Source organism: Acomys russatus, chromosome 2 (assembly GCF_903995435.1).
Source record: "Acomys russatus chromosome 2, mAcoRus1.1, whole genome shotgun sequence".
NCBI lineage: Eukaryota > Metazoa > Chordata > Mammalia > Rodentia > Muridae > Acomys > Acomys russatus.
In genome coordinates this window covers 29,064,177-29,079,026 of record NC_067138.1, presented here as the reverse complement: position 1 = coordinate 29,079,026, position 14,850 = coordinate 29,064,177, and positions in this window count along the sequence as shown.

The following is a 14,850-nucleotide window of genomic DNA, read 5'->3' as shown; positions in this document are numbered from 1 at the left end:
TTTTATCAGATGTCAACATATACTATAAAACCTGAACTATGAAAATACCCAGTGAGTAAGCAAGGCAGTGGTGGCACGCACCTACAATACCAGTACTCAGGAGGCAGAGGCAGATGGATTTCTGTGAGTTCAAGGCCAGCCTGGTCTACAGAGTTCCAGCACAGCCAAGGGTACACAGAATAGCCCTGTCTCAGAATACCAAAAAAAAAAATGTCAAAAACTAAAGACAACACACACACAGGAATTCTTGTTCTGATAAAGATGATGTTTGCAGACAGTGGAGGAAAAGACCAGCTTTTTAATGAAATTGTCTTTAGACATCTATGTAGCCAACTAGCCCCAGCAGATGCACCCAGCCCTTCCTCCTACATCATCAGGATGCACTCCTAAAGAGTCATCAGTACACCTTCTGCATTGCCATTCCTTTTGTCTTCCTTCAGCCAGCAGAACTGGTAAACATGCTTTGACCAGGCCAGCACCATCATTTCTCTCTGACTCAGTCCTCGGGTTCCAGGCAGCTGATCCCTCCGCAGCTGACAGGGTCATGGCCTTTGAAGGAGAAAGGCATCGAAAGACATCCATTTCCTGACCCATCCCTCACATCAGCATTGCCATTGTACTGTCCCTCCTCACGTTCATTAGTCTGTAATCATCTTCTTTACTCTTTATGTAAATCCTCATTTTCTCTCACCATCATGTCTGAAATGTTTTATTATATGCCAAGAACTGTGCTTTACTTAAATAAATAGTCATACTACCTACTTGCTGTTGTTGTTATTTTCTTTTTAAATATCAGGATACTGAGACCCAGTGAGGAGAACTTGCCCAGAGTCACACAGACAAAGGATGGGCACGTATCCCATGTCCTTAACCATCGTAGTCTCCCACCTGGGATGGTGGTAGTAGCAGAAACAAACAAACAAACAAACAAACAATTTTTAGCTTCATTATTTGAAGTGCTTAAAGAATTTATCTGCTTTTACAAAAAATAAGACATTTCTCGGCATAAATATTAGGGCACTTACTATAAATGAAACAGAAAAGACATGAAAATATGAGCTACAAGGAGACAATAATCCTAGTGTACACCTAATCCTTTCATCCACATCATCCTGATCATAAAATCATTCTCCATCTGTCCATATATTCAAGCATACATTACCAAATATATGTTCTCAACACTATGCCTGTGTGGGAGTGCTTACAGCATCAGATAGGAAATCAGAGAGAGGCTGGGCCTCACAATCTCTTCTTGCTAAAAAGCCAAGGAATTCCTAACAGTCCTCCAGAGTCAATGTTTCCACAAGCTCCCAATAGTGCCCCCTATAAAACAAGCCCCAAATCACAATGGGCCTTTGGAAGACACAAACTATATCCAAGCTAGAGCAGCCTATCATTGTGGAATATAAAAACAGTGGAAACCAAAGGTCAAAGAAAACAAAAAACAAACAAACAAACAAACAGGTCATGGGGGCCACTTGCATTGGAACTCTGAGGACAATCGATCACTGTTCAACTTAGAATTCTATATCTCACTATATTTGCAGGCTGACTAACAACCTTTGCAGACATCATTTCAAAAATGTACTCACACAAATCTTTACTTAGAAAACTACACCAGAAGGTAGTCCCCCAAAGCAAGAGCATAAACTAAAACAGAAGAAAACATGAGGGCAGAGAGACTACAGGTGGGCAGAAGCTGTCAGTCAGTTGTGCACTGGTGCAGACGAGAGGAGGTCAAAAAGGATGAAGGTAAGAACCTTAGATTTGAGTGGATTGAGAGACCAGCAGGAAAGACAGCAAAGATGAAGTAATAAACTGTGTTGTTCAACACAGCCTCGTACAGATGCAACAAGGCAGCACTGTGCAACTGTGACTTGACCTGCAAAGAGGAGCAGGGAAGCAGTTTAACTTTTGAGACAGCCTCTTGCTGGTTCAGCACCTGTCTGGAGGGCTAGAGAAGATGGCTCAGAGGTTAGCACTGGCTGCTCTTCTCCAAGTACCTGGTTTGGTTTCCAGCACCCACAGGGTAGCCCACACTATCTGAAAGTACAGTTCCAGGACGTCCAATGCCTTCTTCTGGCCTTCAAAGGCACTGTACACATGTGGGACACAGATGTACAAGCAGGCAAAACATACATACACATTAAATAAAGACGCATACATCTGTCAGGCATAGCGGCGCATGCCTTTATTCCCAGAACTTGGGAGGCAGAGGTGGGCGGATCTCTGTGAGTTCGAGGCCAGCCTGGTCTACAAAGTTAGTCCAGGACGGCCAAGGCTACACAGAGAAACCCTGTCTTGAAAAACCAATAAATAAATAATAAATAAATAAATAAATAAATAAAAATGAAAGCATAGATGTACCTTAGGAACATATTTTAACATGATAACTCCAACCTTAATTCTGAAATTATGAAATAGTATTTTGTTTCTTTTTAAGACCAGGTCTCTCTATATGTAGCCCAGGCTACCTCCTTTTTCAAAAAAAAATTACATCTATTTAGTAAGTGTGTGTGTGTGTTTACACATACATAAACTATGGCATATGTATGGAGGACAAAGGACAACCTGCAGGAGTCAGTTCTCTCTACTACGTGGGCTGTGGGGAGCAAACTCGGGTCTTTAGGGTTGGCAAAAACCACCCTGACCCACTGAGCCATCTTGATGGTCCCGAGCTGGCTTTTAAATCACAATCCTCCCGTCTCAGCCTCCGCGGTACTGATTATCACCAGGCCAGCTTGAGAACCACTCTTTCTACACATACACGCAGGCTCCCTCCAAAGGGGAAAGCCTAAAAGACGAAAAACACCTAAACATTCAGCTAAGGAAAGGTGGTTGTGGAAAACTGAAAATAAAAGTGAGCACCGGGCTGAGTGGGGAATCCGGAATCCGGTTGGTTACAAAGGGGGAAAGCTGAAAGGTCTATGGGATAATAAAGGGCAACTATGAGACAGACGGTTCAAGAGCAAAGCAGGAGGTTGGGGAACACGAGGGAATAACTGTAGCCAGGGCCAGAAACGCGTGCCCTTCCAAGAGGCCAAGGTGCCGAACTTCCCTGACTTAGAACTGGAAGTAGATTTTCCCCTATTGAGGGGCAGTGAACAATGCTGTACCATCCCAGAGAAATGGGAAGTCCTGCTACAGAACTCTCTGAAGAATAAATCATGTATGTTTTCCCTCATATTGTTTTACATGCTGTGGCAAGCATTTATGGCCATCATTAATGTATGGCCCACTTTAGTGTATCTTTTCATTATTATTCACGACTGGTAGCTATTGTGAGTTTAGCCGCAGTGATTCTTCGCCAGGGCTGCTGTGTACATACAGTCGGTGGAATCTGGTCTTGGGTGTGCAAGCACAGAGTTGCCCCAGGGCATCTTTTAGTTTTCTTGGTACATGCTTTCTCTCCTACTTGTTAGCACCCTTCTGGGATGTCAAAGTTTCAAGATTAGTCAACAACATATTTTCTATTGTAATTGTATTGCCTTCAATTAGGTTCGAACACTAACTACTAGGCTCTTTAAACTCTCTGAAAATCTCGTGGATTCTTCCTTGTCTAATAAAATTCTATTTTAGCGCGTTTTATGGACCTTGTTTTAAACTCCATGTGAGAGCTGCGATAGGAACTCAGAGGTCCAGACATTGGTGTGAGAGGAGGCAGACTTTAGTATTGATCACTAAGGAGCTGGGTTAACAGCCCCACCCACAACACTTCCTTTACTCCATACCAAAACAATTAAAAGGCTACCAGAAAATGGGGAGGTGCTCTTCAAATGGGCAGGAATTTGTCCAAGTGACATGTCAGCGCCGGCAATTGAAAAGCAACACAAGGGGGCGCTACTGGCCAGAGGCAGGGAAATTGCCAGGGGCTACAGGGGCATTTTTCTGAGATCTAGGGTTGACGATGACAGCAAGACCAAGTGGGGAGATGTAGGGACACCAGTAGTGTGTCATGGGTTCGATCTCCTGAATACTGTCTACTGTGAGAAGCCATCATTCCTAGAACCCAAGGTGCAGTCATGCCTCTGTCTGGGAAAGTCAAGGAACCCCAAGAGTGAATAAAACACGCTTCCTGTTTTCTAAGAGTCTGGCCTACCACATCAGTTTTACGAAACCTATTTTTTTTCAATAAATACTTTACATACCACATACCAAAATCATTTCCAGATGGATTAGAGGCCATATGTAAAACTGGAAGAAAACAGAATTGAAAGGTTATTATAAATGTGAACAAAGAAAGAAATCAAAGTATAAAAGCAATGGAAAAGCTATAGAAAAGATTGCCAGGATTAATTACACAGTAGGGATGATTTCTGAACATTAAACTGTATGTAAAACACAGACAATAGATGAGCAAAGGGTTTTCTTAGAGTGAGACAACAGATAAACAGAAATGAAAACTCATCTTGCCCTAAAAGAGAAATAAAAGAACGTCTTGAAAAGTTGACTCAAAATAAAGAAAATGCATTCAGGAGACAAATATGCGCCACAGCAAAGTGTCATCTCGCAAGTGCTTGAAGATTTGCACATTAAAAATAAAGTATCCTAAGAGACACATGCACATATTTCTCCGTGCTAATGAAGTTGTGGTCAAACAGGATCTTCCTTACATAGCTGAGTCTCTACAACTTTTAAAGAAGCAACTGCAGTTTGGCAGTATGCCAAGAACCCAGCTTTTGCTGGGTGTGGCCCTGCTGGCCTGTGATTTCAGTACTCAGGAGGCTGAGGAAGGAAAATGAAGAGTTCGAGGCCAGCCTAACTATAGAGCAAGGCCCCATCTCAATAATACAAAACAAAATGTAAAAGATCCCTAAAAATATTTTGTATTTTGGGACATCTATCCCATAAATATTACATAACAGCTTTAACTAATGGAAACAGTCATCAAAAGCCACTTTATTCTGCCAAAATTTTAAGACAACATAAATACTCAAAAGGGTCAACTTAGATCAGTTGGTTCAGAAAGTGATGGTGGTGTAGAAATGGGTGCACACCTTTAATTCCAGTGCTAAAAGTTAGAGGCCAGCTTGAGTTCCAGGACAGCCAGAGCTTCACAGATAAACCCTGAAAAAAAAAAAATAAGTGGACAAAGAATTACTTGTGCCTCTGTACAATGATAATGAACAACCTGGAAGATATTTGAAAACTACAATAAATCAAAAAGAATAAAATATTTAAAAATGAAACCAGGCACAATGGCTCATGCCTGTAATCCCAGCATTTAGGGAGGCACAGGCAGGTGGATCTCTGTGAGTTCAAGGCCACAAAATGAGTCCAGAACAGCCAAGGCCACACAGAGAAATCATGTCTTGGGAAGAAAAAAAAAAAAAAAAAAAAAAAAAGAACTGGACCAAAGAAGAGGAAAAACATGTTTGTCTTTGTTCTTATGAAGATATGGTATATGGTTCACAAATGTAATCTTTCCCTTGTTGAAAGTGTGTGTTCTAATGGCTTTCAGTGTATCCAGACTTGTGCAACTTTTCCTGCACCAGCCACTCTACTTCCCTAGCCAGCCCTGATTCTCCGTCTCTAAAGAATTCCCTTGTTTTGACATTGTGTATAATCTGATCCCATCATGTATGACCGCCAGTGATGGGCTTGTCTGACAGCCTATTCTTTTCAAAGCTCATTCCTTTTGTAGCATGCCTCAGCAGTCTGCCTCGTGAACATGGCACATTTTATCTGTTCACTGGCTGATCGGCATCTGAACTGTTTCTGCTTTGGGAGACATGAGTAATCCTGCTATGATAATACAGACAAACATTTTTATAGAGAAACATTTTCACTTTTCTAGAGTATGTACCTAGGAACTGAGTGATAACACTTTTTTTTTTATTGTAAAAAAAAAATACTTCCAAAAGCAGTTGAATTGGCTTATATTCCTAGGTATACGTGCCATTCTGAAAAAATCAAATCTATGAATAATAGCTATAGAAGGAAGAGAAGAGTCTAGTTAAAAAGATACAGAAAACATTTGTTTTCATTTTTTTTTTCCTTAGAGAAGAAGAAACAGAAACAGAGTCACCCACAAGGCATGCATAGTGGTCACAGTACAACTTTTGGGAATTGGGTCTCTCTCTACTATTTGGATCTCAAAGACTGAATTCCGGTCATAAGGCTTGGCAGCCAGGACCTTTATACACTGAGCTATCTCACTGGGCCTAAGGGCATAGAAAACATTTAATTTTAAAGAATCATAACAGAAAGCTTCCCAGAGCTAGAAAAAGAGATGCCAATTCAGACAAAGAAACCATTTAGGGCACCAACCAGACATGATCAGAGAAGAGTCCCCCTCCTCCTCATGTTATAATTAAAACACAAAACAACTGGAAGAAAAAAAAGTTGAGTGCAGCAAGAGAGAAACCCCAAGTCACTTATAAAGGCAGGCCCATCGGAATATCAGCAGGTTAAGCCACTGAAATTGGAAAAGCCAAGAAGCTTCAGAGGGGGCATTTCAAGTTCTTCAAGACAACTGCTAACCGCAACTACAATCTCCAAAAAAGTTACTGTCATAATTGAAAGAAAAATAAAAGCTTTCCGTGATAAAAAAATAGTCTAAAAGAATTCATGACCACTAAGTCCACTCTACAGAAAATATGTGAAGGAATGAAGTGAGGCTTCAGGAAAGAATAAACCACATAGAAAAATAATTAAGCAAGGGAGGAAGAGGAAGTACATGGCGGAAACACCAGAAAATCAACAAACTTTCAAAAATCAATAGACGACAGTTCAGTCATAACACTGAATCGTTAATGATCTCAGTTTCCCAAGAAAAAGGCACAGAATACCAGATTGGATCAAAAGGCAGGAAACATCTGTACCACAATCATCGGTCCACCCAACTTCATCAAATAATGTGAAGACACAAATTAATCCCAGCACAATAGCAGTGGCAACTTCAGTACCTGTCTAACCACCAGACAGGTTTTGTCACACACACACACACACACACACACACACACACACACACACACACACACACACACAATTGAGAGATATGAGTTAAATGACATCACACATGATATGGGCTTAACATATACCCACAGAACATTTCATCCAAACATGACAGAAGAATTCACTTTTCTCAGTAGCCCATAGTACTTTCTCCAAAATAAATCATATATTAGAGGGGGTGAGAGAGCATGGAGTTGGTGGGGGTAGTAGATCTAGGAGGAGGAAATACGATAAAATGCATTGTATGAAATTCTTAAAGAAATAATAAAAATGCTATTTAAAAACAAAGCATCTATTGGGATACAAAACACGTCTCGACAATTGCATCAGAACTGAGAGAAGTATTTGTATCTGATGCAATGGTCTGTGACTACAAACCGTCAGCAGCAGAGGCCCTACCGCACACACAAACTCATAGAGAGTAAATAACCCTCAACTGACTCCTGAATGAGTCCCCCCCCCAAAGAAATCAAGAAGGAAAACTGTTGAATGCTAGAATCAAATGAAAATGAAACACAACATCCCCAAATGTATGGGCTAGAATGAGGGCAGCCTTAGCAAAAAAGGCTTTATCCCGGGGTGTGCACACTGAGAAGTCAGAGGGACCTCAAAGAAAGAACTTAATGATCACTCTTATGGACGTAGGAAAAGAAGAGTACACCAGACCACAAGTCAGTATAGAAAAGAAACATTAAGATCGGGAAGAAATTAATGAAATGGAGACAAAAAAAAAAAAAAGCAAAGACTCAACAAACCAGAAATTTGAACGCTCCATAGGTAGACAATGCTTCCTTGGAAGCCATTGGTTATTAAATGAAGAAGATCTCAGTGCCGACCGTGAGTTTGGCCAGGGAAGCCCCTAAACAATGCAGGCTACTGCTATTGCTTTTGGCTGGCCACCAGAATTAGGTGGCAAGACCTCATTGTTGAAGCACAATTTTGTTGCCGGACAAAGAGAAAGATCAATCTGGAACTAACCTGAAAAGTTCCTTCCTGCTACCTACTTGGATAGTTCCCCCAAAATGCTGTGTAGGCTACTAGGGGAGAAGTCATGTTGGGATACCAACATGGCAGGCAAGACGTGCTCACTGGGACAATACGGGGTGAAGAACTGCTTTCTGATTGGATCTGAGGCAGGCTTCACAGGAGGGAATAGACATCCCCTACTCTGAACCTGGCTTGGAGAGTCATAGGCCCTAAGGTGGGGACCTACCAGTGTTACTGCTGAATGGTCATGTTGTCAAATGCTCTTCTAACCCATAGATTAGTGCTGTGCCTTGGCCAGGGAAGGTTCTTTCTGCAGCAGGCAGGAAAACAGGGAATGCGGAGCCCAAGGATGGGGAGGATGCTGTGAAAATGTCTTCTAGACATGACATGGCTATTGCACTCAAGGATTCACAGCAACTGTGGTCCCCTGCTTTTGGAATCGCTTAATTCCTAAGCCACCAAGTCGAGAGTTGTAAGAGACTGCATTGATGGCAGGTCAATCAAGCAGCACCTCCACTTAAACAGTACTAAATCTTCTAACTTATGGACATAGAGTGTATGCCCGTGTGTCTTTGTCTTCTATATTTCTTTCATCAAGAATTAGTAATTTCTCAAGTACGACAGTTGGACTTCCTTTTGTGGAACTCATCTTAAATTAGTTTATTCTTACTGATGCTATTATAAATGTTACTGTTTCTTGACTTGATTTCTGTATACCTACTGCTTGCGTGCAGCAGCACAGCTGACTTCCATGTGCAATGTTACAGTGATTGCTGCACTTGACCTTTACAATGTTGTTGGCGTGCCCATTAGAATTTCCTGCATTCCAGCCGAGTGTGCTGGCGCACGCCTTTAATCCCAGCACTTGGGAAGCAGAGGCAAGTGGATGGCTGTGAGTTTGAGGCCAGCCTGGTCCACAAAGCGAGTCCAGGACAGCCAAGGCTACACAGAGAAACCCTGTCTCAAACAAAACAAAACAAAAACAAAAACAAAAACAAAAACAAAAACAAAATTTCGGTTGGCACTGCTTCATTTCCAATTTTGATTTTGTTTTCTGTTTTCCCATCCAATTACCCTGACTGGTGTTTGCAGTAAAATGTTGCAAGCAAAAAACAAGAGGAGCATCCTTGTCTTGTTTCTGAACTTAAAGGGAAACATTTTGCTCTTTGCTTTTGGGAAGAATGTTCATTGTAGGTTTTTCATAGAATCCCCTACCGAGGAAGTCTCCTTCTGGGCCCAGTTTTTTTCAGATTATTGTGTTTTTATCATGAAGAAATGTTGATTTTGTTTGTTTGTTTGTATTTTATGTTTTTTGTTTTGTTTTAGGCAAGGTCTCCTGTAACCCCATCTAGCCTCAAGCTTGCTGTGTCCCTTGAACTCTGATCCCTCTGCCTCAACTCTCCACCCCACCCCCTGTTTTTCAAGACAGGGTTTCAAGACAGGATGACCTAATCTTGCTTTATAGAGCAGGCTGGCCTGGAACTCAGGAAGATTCACTTGCCTCTGCCTCCCTGAGTGCTGGGATTACAGGTATGCCACTGAGCCCTGCTCAATAATAATAATAATAATAATAATAATAATAATAATAATAATAATAATAATAATAATAATAATAATAATAATGAACATTTCAAACACACCCAGAAGTAAAGACTAGTATGACTGATTAACAGCATTAGCACGTACTGGGCTTCACTCAGAGCTCAGCTAACAGCTGTTATTGGCTCCTTATTATTCACACAAGATACAAGAGAGATCAAGAAGTTCTAATATTATTTTTTAAAGAGGAAAATAATGGTAACTGTCAGGGAAAAGTCACTTGAATCCCCCTAACATATAACAATAAACTTTGAATGATCAAAGAAATCAGTTAAAACAAGGAAACCTTGAAAATAGCCAAGAAAACCATGGGGCTTTTATAGACATTGTTAGCGGCAAACATGACCCCAAAGTCAGTGAGGAGAAAAGACTGATTGATTTGAATGCAAACAACAAACAAACAAACAAACAACAACAATAAAACCTGTCTACACAGTAAAAACCATAATGAGAAAAATCAAAAGACAACCCACAAGTTGAGAAAACAAAACCACGGCTGAAACAAATTAGGAGCCAGCTGTGCAGGAGAAAGCTCTTACCCAGTCCTAACAGAGACATGGTGTGGGCTATCAACAGACACTTGCCAGAAAAGGAAACCAAATGGCTCCTAGATGTGCTGCTTGGCACTGAGTGCACTTCTACTGGTAGGAACACACCTTTGGGTGGGTTCTGAGGTTAGGGACTAACAGTCAGGGTGATTAATTTTGCTAACATAGCACACACAGCACGTTAGAAGGAAAAGCACCTGGACCCAGAGTTGAAGCTGGCGGCCTCTTCCTTCAGTGGGAAAGAAGCCCTGACAAACTATGACTGTTTACACAGCAGTATGTATTTTAAGCATTTCCTCAAAAATGTGTACCATGGAGAGCGTCATAAGAGGGCTTGGTCTATGAGCACAAGGAACTAAGTTCAACTCCCAGCACCCAGGTCAAAAAGCAAACAGAACCAGTGAGGTGATGCACACTTGTTATCCTAGTGCTGGGAAAATGGACACAGGAGGATCATGGGACTCGCTGAGCAGCTAGCTTGGGCTAATCAGTGCGCCCCATGCCCTAGGAAGAAGCCTTGTCTCAAAAAAACCCAAGGTGCAAAGCTCCTGAAGAAAATCAGCTGAGATTGACCTCACACGCATTTACACACACACACACACACACACACACACACACACACACACACACAGTGAGCCTGTCAAGAAATGGCCAATTTCTGATTATAAAATTTGACCTTTCAAATTCAAATTTGAACTTTGAAAAATGTGTATGCTACTATGAGTTTCCCAGTTGTCTAGTACTCAAAGTTTGCCTCCTGTATTTCATAGAGATGATAAACGCATGATTTTTAAGTGTGATGCCATGAAATATGTCAACATTTAGATCTGTGTAATTCAGTGATCCCATATTTATTTGATGACTAATATTCTGTTGAAATTCAAGAGATTCCAGTGGTTTCCATGGACACAAATTTCCGGATTCTTACAGTAACCACATGTACAGTTTGAGTGTAATTAAAGTGAAGGACAGCCATTACTTTTGAAATAGGTTATTTTGTCTCCCTCACTTTTCCAAGTATGTATCCATGCTCACACAGACTTTTTACATAAAGTTTACTTCAACCCTAGTAAACTAACATGACACTAAATGCAGAGACAGGTATGAAATCTGGGTTGTCTTTTGTTAAATCATCCATTAAAGAGATCTGCAAAACTTCAGAGACAGCAGCATGGCAAATGTCAATAGTGGTAGTCCACATAAGCCAAAGCTCGATTTAGCCCCCAGCAGCCTTTAAGCAGGCAGAGTTCCTAAGACCAAAACCTTCAAGAATTGCTGTTCTAGCAAATTTCAAATTATCTAAGCTGACCACAGAGAGATATCAAGATATCAATTACCACAGAGTAAAGTAAGAAAATATAAGATTATCTCTCAATAAAACATACATTCTACCAAATCTTTAAAGCACACATAAACATACCATATATAATCATTGGCACATTAGAGAATTTAAAAATTTGTCTCTTTGATGGCAGGGGGAGTGTTGAAGGATATTTGATTCCATTGTGATCCCTGAGATTGTGAACTGTTAAAAACAAAACAAAACAAAACAAAACAAAACAAAACAAAAACCTGTCTTTTGTTTGGTGCAGTTGATCCCTAAGACACACTTTTAATTCAAGAATTTTTTTGTTTATTGTAAACAGGTGACTGAGGTGTGGTTCAGGCAAACCTAGCACACACCTTTAATCCAAGAGCTATCTGTACACAGGATTTAATAGTTACCTTAGGTCAAGAGGGAGAGCAAAAACCCAGCTGACAGGGATTAAAGAGAAGGAGGGACTTTGAGCTAAATGGTATTTAAGACAGTGTGTAGAAGTAGAAGGAGCTCTTCAGCTCTTCAGCTCCTTAGCCTTGGGCTTTTTGAGCTAGCAAGCCTTGGGGTTTGGGGCCTTTTCCTCCTGGGCTGTCAGCTGAGTTAATGAGCCTTTTGGGCCTTTTCCATCTGGACATGAGCTGAGTAGGAAGGGCAGCTGGGTGCTTTCTCTGCCATTCTAAGCTAGCAAGTTTCAACCCCAGCATCTGGCTCCTGAGTCTTTATTGGTAAAATAGAACATTTGGGGTTTTCTTTTAAAACAACAGGCGACAGTGACAGCACATGTTGTCCAGGATGTGGAGAAAGAGGAATGCTCCTCCATTGCTGGTGGGAGTACAAACTTGTATAATCACTTTGGAAATCAATATGGTGCTTTCTTAGAAAACTGGGTATAGGGCTACTTCAAGACCCAGTCATACCACTCCTGGACATATACCTGAAAGATGTTCCACTATAGAAGCTTTAGTCATAATATCCAGAATCTCGAAACAACCTAGATTTCCTTCTGTTGAAGAATGGATAAAGAAACCGTGGTACATTTACACAACGGGATACTACTCATCAGCAATCTTAGGTACCCATGAGGAACCGTCTCTCTGGTCCACTACAACCTGACCTCTATAACCTGGCAGTCATAGAAGTGTCAAATTCTCTTTAGGAGCCAGGTGGTAGTGGCTCACTCAGGAGGCAGAGGCAGGCAAATATCTGAGTTCGAGGCCAGCCTAGTCTACAGTGTTCCAGGACAGCCAGGGCTACAGAGACAAACCCTATTTGGAAACAAAAAAAAAAAAAAACAAGTAGGGGAAAAAAAAAAACTTCTTTCTAGGTTTAACTTTTAATTATCAGACTGATGAAGTTTAAAATTAAGATGTTTATTTGGATCTCAAATTTCACAAAGAAGATACTATTTATACAGACTGTCCAATACTAATTTGGTCATTTAGCCGCATTATTTTAGTCACAAATGTACGTATGTGTTCCATGAGTTAAGCAGTTTTTAACTGCCACAAATTTCCTTTTAGAAGGAACAGTATGATACATACTGTCATTGCTGCAAAAGCCAGTAGGTGGCGGTTCACAGACCTCCTTGAATATATAGTGGAAGTCATCATAAGCTTTTAAACATATATATATATATATATATATATATATATATATATATATATATATATATATATATGTGTGTGTGTGTGTATGGATGGATGGATGGATGGATGGATGGATGTATAGTGTTTTAAAAGGCTAAGGAGGAATATTGAAAACATTTTCTAATTGTCTCAAGACTATTTTATAAGTTAAAATGAAATGCATATTTAATTCAGCTTTTCTTTCCCCCCCTACTTAAAATTCTTGTTGTTGAAGGAAGCATGTGTTTAGATACAAGCTTCTCAGAAAGCAAGTTAGTTAACAGCAAAGTGACCTGAGGGTAAGGATGAGGCAATGATTTATAGGTAGCAGGCCTCTCAACAGTGGGGAGGAATGGTGGCGATTATGCCCCACACAGAACACTGGGCAGCGTCTGGGCCTGTGTCTGATGTCACAGATGGAGGGGGCGGTTTATTGTTGGTATGGGAGGGGGCAGTAGCCTGCAATATACGAACCACCCCCACCCCCATCTCCCAGACCTTGCTGTCCCACCCTGCCCTAGGAAGCACTCTTCCCCTCTTAGCCTTTATGAGTTGGACCTTTAGATGCCACATATCAATGAGAACACACACTCTTCAACTTCCTGACTCTACTCAATACAACGCCAACAGCTCTGTTGTTATACACCAGACTTCTTCTTTTTTAAAGGGCAGGTGGTATTCCATTGTGTCTGCATGTCTTTTTCTGTATTCACTCAGATGTTGATAAGTAATCCGGTTGTTTCCATATCTTGAACATTGTAAATAATAGTACAATGAGCTTGGGAAGGTATGTCTATGAGCTACTGACTTTAAAAATACTTATTTTTAATGATGAACACGTGTCTGTAAGTATATGCCATTGTGTGCAAGTATCCACAGAGACCAGAAGAGGGATTCCTTGGAGGTGGAGTTACTGCTAATTAAGAGCCTTTCAAACTTGAGTCCTCTGGAGAGGCAGCAAGTGCTCTTAACTGTGGAGCCATCTCCCCAGGCCTGAGATACTGATTTGGTAGATAACCAAAGGTGGGATTTTCTAGGCTACGTGATGGTTTTAGTCACTCACTTAGTGTGGTGACGGGGCTGAACCAACGCTCATGCACGCTGTGCAAGTGCCCTGTGGCCACGGTGCACTCTCAGTCATAATTAGAATCTCTAAAGGGAATTCCCCTTACTTTCCTTTTTTAAAGCTCTTTTTAAAAGATTTGTCTAGTCTGTGTGTTTGGGTGTTTCTGTGTGGGTGCGTGTACCACATGTGTGCTTGGTGTCCAAGGAGGTCAGAGATACAGTCCACCATCCCAAGCCCTGCTCTAAGCTAAAGGTATTCCTTGTCATTCAAAAAGCTCACCATTTCCTTAAGTGTTTAAGAAGAAAGGAACGTCTAAGATTTGTTTTTGAAAATAATTCGAGCTGGGAGTGGTGGCTCTTGCCTGTAATCTTGTAGCACTGGGGTCTGGGGTGGGGACCAGGGCAGGAGGATTTTTAAGTTTGAAGCCAGCCTGGGCTGCTAAAATAATTGTAATTGTGTTTCTCGAGCACTCTGTTGAGTCTCTGGACAGCCTTGGAGAGTTGTTGTACAGGCCTCTGAAGATGCGGTTATTCTTGATACTAATACAGATCACATGTCAGAAAGCTGGACTGTTACTGAATTTGTCTATCTGTTGCAGATAAGCCTATAGATACCTTAAACAGATCTAAAGTTTCCTTGAGACTGTAGTTGCTAAAATAAAAATGCAGGTTTTAGCCAAGAAGGTGGCCAGTGCCTTTAATCCCACCCAGCACTCCAGAGGCCGACCAGCCCAGGCTACTTAGTAAGACC